The following is an 11,504-nucleotide window of genomic DNA, read 5'->3' as shown; positions in this document are numbered from 1 at the left end:
ACAGAAGATATTAGAAACACCAATCAAGAAGAACACAGCAAACTCCAAGACCAATAAACACAGACCAAGACTCCCAACCAATCAGGATGAAGAAAAAACCATTCTGGCACAGCAGTAGGCTAGACCCAAATTTAAATCTGATACCACTGTAAAAGTATGACTCACAGATGAACACAATATAGAAGCCTGATGGCAGATGAGATTCTGCCGAAACGTTGCTACAACTTTAAAAGCACAACTACAATGACATGGGAAAATACCCGAACAAAGCTGAATACCATACATGTAAGTACCCGCGAAAACTTAAGAAAACAAATATATATATGTGTGTGTGTGTGTGTTTTCTTAAGTTTTCATGGGTATTTATATGTATGGTATTCAGCTTTGTTCGGGTATTTTCACGTCATTGTAGTTGTGCTTTTTAAAGTTGTAAACGTTCAGCAGAAATCATCTGCCATCATCAGGCTTCCTATACAGAAGCCTGATGATGGCAGATGAGATTCTGCCAAAACTTTGCTACAACTTTAAAAGCACAACTACAATGACGTGGGAAAATACCCGAACAAAGCTGAATGCCATGTATGTATGTATGTATGTATGTATGTATGTATGTATGTATGTATATATATATATATATATATATATATATATATATATATATATATATATATATATATATATATGGTTCAGCTCCTAATGATTTTACAAGTATGTATCTGGTAGCATTGTGTTCATTATTCCATTTTTATGCAAATTAATCTGAACAAATTCTGATTAAATATGTACATGTATATTTATATTCCAGAAAGAAAACTACATTGCTCTTTGAGTACAGAAGAATATATATTCAAACTATCTCAAAAAAAAAAAAGATGAGTTTTAGTAGTGTGCTGGAAAATTCACCCCAATAAATATCAAAAAATGAAGAGGTATTTTATTTCCTGAAGTCAGATTACAATGCCGACTCAAATATGGGTATATAGTTTCTAGTTTCTTGCATCCAACAAACCCAGAATAAGAATCCCCAAGCTTTGGAAGTCTTGCACAGATAGTTGTTATTTGAGCAGATACATAATTATATATTTATTTCAATCTATATAGCCTCCCCTCTTACCAAAGTGATTCTGCATAGAGAACATAAAGCACAACACAGAATCAAAGGGAAAAAAAGAAATAGCAGCCAAGAAGGATATTCTCAAAATAATGACAAACCACTATCCATCATGGCAAACAGTTAGATCTTAAGCATTTTCTGGAAGGTCAACAAGGTCATGCCCAATTTAATCTCAGGGGGTAAACTGCTCCAGACAACAGGCACCGCCAGCACTAAAGCATGTTTCCTGGGTTCTACCAGATGGCATTCTCTAACTGACAAACCCTGAAGGATGCCCTTCTATCAGAGATAATTATCAGCATCACCAGCTAGGCCAGACCAGGAAATCACCTACATCAGAAGACTAAAGCTACTTTTATTAGGAGTGACTATACTAACAATCTTGCAAATCTGATTGTGCTGTATCTTCTCTCAGGAAGGTGTCTACCTGAGCTTCTTCCATGTATTTTCAATCTGTTGCAGATTTCAGCTAGGTTTTCACTCCTTGTTGATTTGGTCAAAGATCTTGCATATTGCCATCATGCTCCTTACTCTTTACATGAGTCTTTTTCAACCGTGGCAACTTTAAGAGGCATGGACTTCAACTCCCAGAATACCCCAGCCAGCTGGTTGGGGAACTGTGGGAGTTGAAATCCATTCCTCTTAAAATTGTCAAGGCTGAGAAACCCTTCTCTACACTAACATGGCAGGTAGACACATCCAGAGAGAGGTGTTCCTCCTAGAATCCTGAAGGGATGTAGATATGTATGTTTCCACATTTCAAATATAGAAATAACTACTATACCTCTGATAAAAATAGAGGGTAACAAAAATGAGGATGTGGGTATTATTCAAAGTATGAAGACACTTTAGATACAATGGTTTGAAATGCCACATAACAGCTTTGACACTGGGGAGCTGCCAAATCTCTAATTGTTATTCTAATCAGCTGACCTTATTATTCACCATGGAACAGGGCTGTCAAACTCCCGGCCCACAGGCCGGATTGTCACACGCTGGCCACACCCAGAAGGGGGGGAGTTCCAATACATCACATGATGATGCCATGACGATGTGAGTTTTATACCCCTGCTATAGAAGAACGGAAAGAGACAAAGAAGTACATAGGCCTCACATCCTTCAATCAAAGGTATAGATTCCATAGGTGTTGAAATCATTGACAGTATATTGGCCCAGTTACAAATTCCTGACTCAAATGAATTATCTCAGAAATGCAATTAAATACAAGAAAACTTCATAGGCTAGTCCAAAGAGCTCCAGCAGTCAAAAATAGACTTGAAGGCATTTTTTTAAAAAAGCAATACAATTCAAAACAATTATGAAGAAGTACAATAAATCAGAACTAAAGTTCTCATTTCAGTTCTTCACAGTAGACAAAAGGATAACTGACTAATGAATAAATGAATAAATCATGATTTAAATAATTCAGCTGTCTCTTTCTGGCTGGTCTTTTAAAACAGGATGAATTTAAATCATGACTTACCTCAATTTCATTTCAATCAAATCCACCTAGGAATCGACACCAGTGGAATACATGAAAGAACAAGGCACCAAAAGAGAGATTTCTGCTTTCTCACCAGCCACACTGTCCCCATTCACAGCTAACTGTGGCCCCCTCCCCACAATTTTTTCTGGCTGCTTTCCCATGACGTTGCCTTTATTTCCTTCCCAGCCCATGAATGAAGCAGATTTGACTTATTAGCAGTAGCACTTAGACTTATATACCACTCCATAGCACTTTACAGCCCTCTCTAAGCTGTTTACAGAGTCAGCATATTTCCCCCAACAGTCTGGGTCCTCATTTTACCCACCTCGGAAGGATGGAAGGCTGAGTCAACCTTGAGCCCAGTGAGAATTGAACTGCTGGCAGCAGTCAGTCAGCAGGGGTAGCCTGCAGTACTGCATTCTAACCACAATGCCACCATGGCTCTTATTAAAATAGCATTTTCCCCTTTGCTATCCAACAGTAGCCTCATGGAGTGTAAAATATACTACATTGGGTTTGGTCATCCGTTACAGCATCATAGAGAGAAATCAAAAGGTTGTCGTGGCCAGAAACAGAAGAAACAGATCGGGATTGGAAATGGGGACAGCCAATCTCATATCAGTATTGTTTTCCCCAATTCAAGGATAGGCAGGGGGCATTTTAAAAAAGAAGGGGAAAAACCTTCACGAAAGCTGATCTTACCACTGGTGGATTTATTATGATAGTGTTAGCCATTCAGTTGTGTCCGACTCAGCAATTCTATGGGCCAGATCTCTTCACATCTTCTAATCTTGCACTACTTCTTCGAGTTGCTCTATGCTCTGGTTTGTGTCAGCTTTGATTGTGTCCAGCCACCATGCTCTTTGGCGGCCTGGTTTTCTTTTACTGTAAACAGGTGGAATTATATAAACTGTTTACAAATCTGCAAAAGCTGTTCTCATGCTGAATGCTGTACCTGAAAGAAAAACTTGCTGAGTGTTGATGCAAAGTTCTTACCTGACTCCGATTGGCTGAAATCATTACTAGGATGTCAGTAACTTACATGAAGCTGGCTATGTTTGTTGTCTTGCAGCACATAGACCAAAAGTTTACAGGATTCTTTCTGCTGTCACTTGCTAGCTGAACTTTATAGTGCAGGGCATTCAATCTCTTACAGCTCACTGCTTAACCAGACACACATACGGTACACCAAATTTACTGCTGCCCCCTGCTGGCACAGATTGTACTGCAATGCTTTACATTTCTTGATTTCCCTTCATGGACTGCATTCGCTAATAGATCCAGAGGAAACAATGATTTTCAATGCTGCTGAATTCTGCCGAAGCACTACAATTTGTTAATCCAAATAAATAGTTATTTGCTTATAAAAATGAGTAATTTCTCGACATCCAAATAACACTATGATTCAAAGTTTACCTGGGTTGAAAATTATAAATTTATATAAAGCAGGCATTTCTACATACAAAATCTAATCCTTGGTGCTGACTTAAATAAAAATTCATTAATGCCACTATGCAATTTTGAAATAAAAAGAGAAGATAATTTTTGATATCAGCTTTCCAGTAATATGTTTAGTGCAAAATAATTATTAAATCAGCATTGGTTGAAAAAGTGACACTTTATCATGAAGAAAATCTTTCTTTCCTTCCTTCCTTCCTTCCTTCCTTCCTTCCTTCCTTCCTTCCTTCCTTCCTTCCTTCCTTCCCCCCTGATTCTCTACTTGCCATTTTTTTCTTGAAAAAAGGAAAAACCTGGGATAATTTAATTCAGGGCTGTCAAACTTCAGGCCTGTAGACCGGATGTGTCACGTGCTGTCCACGCCCATGTCCTGTTTAGCGAAGGTGAAAAAAATACATCACATGATACCACCGTGATGATGTGAGTTTGACACCCCTGGTTTAGTTCAAGAGATACAGATACATGAGTGATTTGAGAAACTGGATTTTAAGCCACTGCTACGCAAGAGTAATGATGCTGACTTTCTATGACATGTACTCTAGAACAGTAGTCAATAGAAATATACACCACTATAGAATAGAATAGGTTTATTGGCCAAGTGTGATTGGACACACAAGGAATTTGTCTTGGTGCAAATACTCTCAGTGTACATAAAAGATGCATTCGTCAAGAGTCAAGAATCATAAGGTAACTACACTTAATGATAAGGTAACTACACTTAATGATAGCCATAGGGTACAATAAGCAATCAAATCATACTAGGAAACAGTCAATATAGATCTCAAGAATACAAGCGACAAAATTACAGTCATACAGTCGCAAGTGGGAGGGGATGGGATGATAAGGAGTGATGAGAAGATTGTAGTAATAGTAATGCAGACTTTGTAAATAGTTGGACAGTGTTGAGAGAATTATTTGTTTAGCAGAGTGATGGCATTCAGGGAAAAAGTGTCCTTGTGTCTAGTTGTTCTGGTGTGCAGTGCTTTAAAGAATGTATTACAACGACACAGCAGACAAATATCACAACTATGCCTATGCACACAGGCAACTTCTCTGGAGCCCTTTTCCAAGTACAGACTGGAGCCTAAGAGACTAGCTTTGCTTTGCCTAAATATCGGAACAGAATATAAATGATTCTGATTCAGTCAGTGTCATTAATCAACAGAGGCAAGCTGAACTGGAAAGATGAAAAAGAGCCCTCTGTCACCAAACACTGAATTGTTTTCATCACAATTCAAAGGGTTTACTAATCAAATCCAGCAGGGTCTGGCATTGAGGTGCATTTTGACTAGAAAAAGATATTAGTAAAGTCAACAACAGAAAGTTCTGTTTTCTTAAACTTCACTCTGAGCTCTTTTTTTCAGAATGATTGCTGAAGACATAAGTGAATCAGGAGCAAAACAACACTATTCATATTATCTTGTTTTTAATAAGAAAAGCTGCTCAATTGACAATATTGGTCAACTGAAGTCTTTGGCCAGAAAACCGTTCCCTGACTATATATAGCTTGAAATCATGTAATCCTGAAAACAGATAATTCATTTGCTGGCACGTATCTTTTCCATTCTCTTCCTTCCCTTCCTGCTATTTAAAATCGCAAGAACAGCCCGGCATGCTTAACAGAAAAAATTATGACCTCGGCCTCCCTTCCTAGACATCTGCAACTACAAAGATGCAAAGTTGGTTCTAGATCAGGGGTATCAATCTCAAGCCTCACAGACAGATCTGGCCCATGGGGTGCTTAAATCTGGCCCACCGGGCTGCCCTGGAAATAGCAAAGGCCCAGCCGGCAAAAACAGAGCTCGGGAGGGTTGCATACAGCCCTCTGAGGCTCCATTTTTGGCTGTGATAGTCTCCTGCAGCCCTCTGCCAGTGAAAACGGAGCTCAGGGGACTGCTTGCGGCTCTTGCAAGCTCCATTTTCGGCCATGATGGCCTCCTGCCACCCTCTGCCAGCAAAAACGGAGCTCCAGAGGGCTGCAGGAGGCCATCGCGGCTGAAATTGGAAACTTGATGAGTGACATCGAACTGGCCATGCCTACCCCAGCCAACCCTATCCATGCCCCGCCCCCCCGAGCTCAAACACAACCCTGATGATATCAAGTTTGACACCCCTGCTCTAGATGGATGGTGGGGGGACTTCTAGCAAGACAGCTTCAGTAAACTCAGCTCGTTTTTGACATTTTCTCCAATCTATACTCACTTGTTTTCTTCTACACACAGTCACTCAGGGGTAGCCAGTCACATCAGATGCCAGCCACAAGTGTTGGGGTGGGGGAATGATGTGACTGGGTAGCTTTTCAAAAGACCCCTCTTTAGAATGGTGAATGTATATATGTCAGAGGTCAGAATCTGGTCCATGGATTGCTCTATTTCCCTTAGCTCTTGCGTCCGTTTTCCTGGGCTCTGCACCCTTCTAGATAAGTTGCTGTGGTTTATTGTTGCTCCCAGCATGGCTCTTTTCATCTAACAAGGTGCACCCTCTGCATTGCATCCTTTCCTTAAGGACCAGTCTATGAAGCTAGGAAGGGCATTTCCAAAAGCTTATATAGCTCTCTCAGATTTTTTTCATGCATTTAAGGAAACACTCTAGCATTAATTCTCTCCAGAAACTGTAGAGAGGAGGAAGGAGGCTGGGGGCCAACAGATGGGTGCATGTGTAGGACGTCTCAAATTTTTCAGCTTTCAATTTCCAAACAGTAAGGGTGCTCAAAAGTTGTGACATGCTAGGTGACTATAAAGATATTTTGGCTACGTTAATATAATTTAGATGTGTGTGTACGTGTAAATGTAAGTGACCACATAAATATAACTTTTTAACATTTTGTTTATTTCATCTTGGTGCTCGTGTAACCCCCTCCCCCCACTTCTTCCCACTGGGCTACATTATAAGAGGATAGCCACATGGCACTTCTCCGATGACGTCGCTGGATGCATGGGCAGAGGAAGGAGGTGCAGATGAACCAGATGTACATAAAGAGGGAGGAGAGAGGAAAGGGAATGGGAGGAAGAGAAAGGCCCACGTGTCAGATGGGGATGTCCATTTTGCTACACTTTTAGTTCTGGATTCACTCAAATTTTGGGATTGACAACACTGAACTCAGTAGGATCGGCCAAAATCCTAAGTCAGTCCAGGGAAACTTCTGACAAGGGAAAGTCAAAGGCAATCAAAGGTGTCCTCTCAATCTTGCCTCCACTTGTAAACTCAGAGAAGACTACTACCAGTGAAAACAACAGAACAGGCTAGTGAGATAGTGTTGGTTTGAGAGTGGGCAGCAGGTTTTCTTCTCCCTACTGGAGACTCAAAGCCATCCTCCTCCTTAGTCTCAGAGCAAAGGAATGGAAACACCCCTGGGCCACCTTCTTTAGAGGTTAGCCAGCTAAGCCCAGCTGTGCCTCCCTAATTTGTTTGGACTGCCCCATTCTGGATCCCTAGCAATCCGGTCAACACAATATCCCATAGTAGTTGGCTGTTCTAGGCTCTCCTAAACTCCATTTGGATTAAATCACACTCACATACTGAAAGCAAAGCACCCAATCAATCCTCCAGTTGAGCGGTTGCCTCTGATCCTATTTAATAATATCAGAGAGGCATCTACCCTGCACCAGAATACCTTTGTCACTTTAATATTTCAGGGTTTTACAGTGAATGAAAGAAAATGTGCCGGCTATCTACTTCTGAACCAGAAGGCAAGTAACTTCCATGCAATGTTTAACTAGTGTAGAGGTTAAACATTGATTTGACATTAAAGTTGACTGCTGTACTTCATGAGTTGCACTTACATTGCCTATAGTCTAAATATAAACATAAATCTTCACAAGTAGATCTGCTGGAGCAGGACATGCTGGGCAATGAATTACAGTTAATGTCCGAGTCATATTTTGCTGGCAGGCCAAGTCCTGGTTTTAAGAATTTCTTTCTTGGTATGAAGCACTTTATCTTGATTACTAAGAACAGATTGTCTTACACACGGTTACTCAGAGACCATCCTGAACTCAGAAAAGATATTCAGTCCAAGCTGTTTGGGAGGCAATGGGCGATGCTGTTTTATCCTAGCCAATGTTTTCCAATATTACCACACAGCAGAGAAGGAAAGAAGGAAGGAAATCATATAAATCATGCTTCTTTTCTCTTATGGGAGAAGGAAGGAAGGAAGGAAGGAAGGAAGGAAGGAAGGAAGGAACTGAGGCCTTTCAGTGTTGCAGAACTACCACCCCCACAAGTCATCAGGTGAGGGATGATGGGAGTTGTAACCCAATAATAATTGGGGGCCCACAGTTTACTCACTCTTATGAACTACAGAGTATCCTTTAAAGTGATTTGCCCGGAGAAAACAATGTACAATGAATTTTAGTTCCTGAATTTTAAAGATCCATTCTGTGTTCACATTATTAAGTCACTGATTTGAGGTCTCACAGTCTGCGTAATGTTTCCTAATTATTTGTCCCTGGAGTGAATTTAAATAGTTCTCTTTTCTTCTTTGGTAACAATGCACAGCTTTGCTATGAGTATTTTAGTCCAGAAAATAAATCTAACAAAATAGAGACTGTACCTCCCACCTGTGTGTGTTTGTATGTGTGTGTGTGCATGTGCGCATATGCAAACATGTATGTTTCCAGGGGATTTCCATTTCAGTACTATTTTGTTCTTTGTTAGGGAATCATGTACTATTTCACAAGGTTTCTGTTAAGTTTGAGCAATGAGAGGCTGAACCAGAGCATGAGTGCAACAATACTTTATTTGATAATAAAGGGCTGACCGTGCTTGCCACGCCTGGAACTGGCTCGCAGCAATCAGCAACTGGTTAGACCCGCAGCCTGCTTTTATAGCAGGCTGCTGGAGGATCAACCAATGAGGAAAGGGGAAGAACGCCACACAAAAGTGAGTGGACCTGAGTGAGAACTCCTAGAGTCCTCAGGACATAACACCCCTTCCCCCAGATGCGAACATGCATAGTCCTTGAGGTAGACGGGGGGCTTGTGTTGGCGCCCGGAACGGCGCAGCACGGGAGCATTGTCTGTCCGCTCAGAATCAGTCTGTGACGGCTGAGCCGACAGCGTGTCGCCAACGCAGTTCTCCGGATTGGGCACCCTCGGGACTCTCAGGGCTGGATACGGGGATCGAGTTCTCGTGGGTTGGATCAGGCTGGTCAACTCTCGGGGCGCTGCTGTCCGAGTTCGGGCTGACCGGAACGGCTGTTGGTACGGACTGGACGTTGGGTGCGATGAGGCTGAGAGGCGGCTGAGGCGGTTCCCCTTCGTCTGGTGATTCTGGATTTCTGTTGGCAAGGGTACTGTGGCGCTTCCGTAGTTGGTCTATGTGCCTCCTCCAGACGCGACCATCCTCCAGCCTGACCCTATACGATCTCGGCCCGGTGATGGCGATGACCTTGCCTGGCATCCATAGTGGGTCCCCGCGAAATTCCTCGCGAATACCGGCTCCTGTAACATAAAATGTCTAACCCCGAAGTGGAAAGCGAGGGGAGAGTCAGGCAGTAATTGGGTGAAGTCTGTCCAATACAGTCCTCAGGCGCCGACCCATCAGGAGCTCCGCTGGGGACTTATTGGTGACTGAGCAGGGGGTTGAGTGCTGGCTCATCAGGAACCGTGAGAGTTTGTGATGCCAGTCATCCCTGCTGAACCTGGCGAGGGCTTCTTTGGTGGTCCTGACGGCTCTTTCCGCCAACCCATTACTGGCAGGGTGAAATGGGGCTGTGAAAATGTGGCGGATGCCCAGGTTGGCAGCAAAACGGCTGAACTCTATTGATGCGAACTGTGGGCCATTATCGGAGACGATGGAGTCGGGTAGCCCGTGCGTAATGAACAGGCGCGTTAACACGTTGGTGATTGCTAGTGTGGTGGTCGTGGACAGCTGTGCTACATCAATCCATTTGGAATAAGCGTCCACGACCACTAGGAACATCTTCCCATGCAAGGGGCCGGCCAGATCGATATGGATTCTAGACCAAGGGCCGCTGGCGCTCTCCCATCTGGTAGGGGTGGCAATGGGGGGAGCAGGACGGGATTCCTGACAGATGTTGCAGGAACTTACCCAATTGCCAATGTCCTCGTCTAGACCCGGCCACCACACGTAGCTGCGTGCTAATGCTTTCATTCTCACGATGCCAGGGTGTCCATCGTGCAACTCCTCCAGGACTCGGGTACGCAGCGAGGTCGGAATGACCACTCGAGTGCCCCATAGTAGACAACCCTGCAGACTGGACAGTTCCTGCATGCGAGTCTTAAATGGAGTTAATTTGTTATCAACGATGCCACCCGGCCACCCCCTCCTCACCCAGTCGAGCACCTGGGCGAGCGTTTGGTCTGCCTTGGTTTTGGCGGCGATGTCAAGGGCGGTGATGGGTAGGTCCAACTGGGTGATCTCGAAAATGGCGTTGACAGGAGCGGGGTCTTCAGCCGGAGCGGGTAAGGGGCAGCGACTGAGAGCGTCGGCGTGGGACAGTGTTTTGCCCGGGCGGTGAATAAGTTTGTAGGAGTAGGCCGCTAGGAAAAGTGTCCACCTAGTCATTCTAGGGGAAAGGACCTGAGGGGTCTGTTTGTCCCCGGCCAGTAGGCCCAGGAGGGGCTTATGGTCCGTAACTAGTTCGAAAAAATGGCCAAAAAGGAATTCGTGAAACTTTTTCACGGCCACAACAGCTGCTAGGGCTTCCTTGTCGATCTGGCTGTAATTGCGTTCCGTGGCCGAGAGCGTCCTTGAGAAAAAGGCGATGGAGGCCTCTGCGCCATTGGGCAGTCTGTGACTCAGGACCGCCCCAATCCCAAAAGGGGATGCGTCTGCTGCCAGTACTAAAGGAAGGTTAGGGTCGGTGGATAAGCACCGCCTCTGGCGTGAGTAGTGATTTGACGGCGTTAAACGCCTGGTCTTCTTTGTGCCCCCAGTGCCACGGTGACTGTTTGTCCAATAATCTGTGAAGGGGTTCGGCCACTGAGGCTTTGTGGGGCAAGAAGGATGCGTAAAAGTTCAGCAGCCCCAAGAAAGCTTGCAGCTCCGTTTTGGAGGTTGGAGTGGGAGCCTCGTGGATTGCCTGACCTTGGACTCCAGGGGGTGAATGCCAGAGGCGTCAATTTTATAACCCAGAAAGTCCACCTGTCTAGTGGCAATGGCGCATTTTTTTTTTTTAACTTGAGGCCATGCTGTCTGAACCTCTCTAGCACTGCTCGCACTCTCTGGAAGAGTTGGGGTCTGTCCCTGGCCGAGACCAAGATGTCGTCAGTAGGGTACTACACCAGGGAGGCCCTGTAAAATCCGCTCCATGAGGGACTGAAAAATCCCTGGGGCAACACTTACGCCAAATTGGAGACGCTTGCATCGGAAGGCACCCCTGTGAGTGACGATGGTCTGGAGTTCCGCTGTTTGGTTATCAACAGGGAACTGCTGATACGCTTGAGACATGTCCAATTTAGCGAAAATACTGCCCGGCTCGAA

Source organism: Pseudonaja textilis, chromosome 1 (assembly GCF_049901715.1).
Source record: "Pseudonaja textilis isolate UNSWEBS1 chromosome 1, rPseTex1.2, whole genome shotgun sequence".
NCBI classification, from domain to species: domain Eukaryota; kingdom Metazoa; phylum Chordata; class Lepidosauria; order Squamata; family Elapidae; genus Pseudonaja; species Pseudonaja textilis.
Note: the sequence above shows the minus strand (reverse complement) of the source record.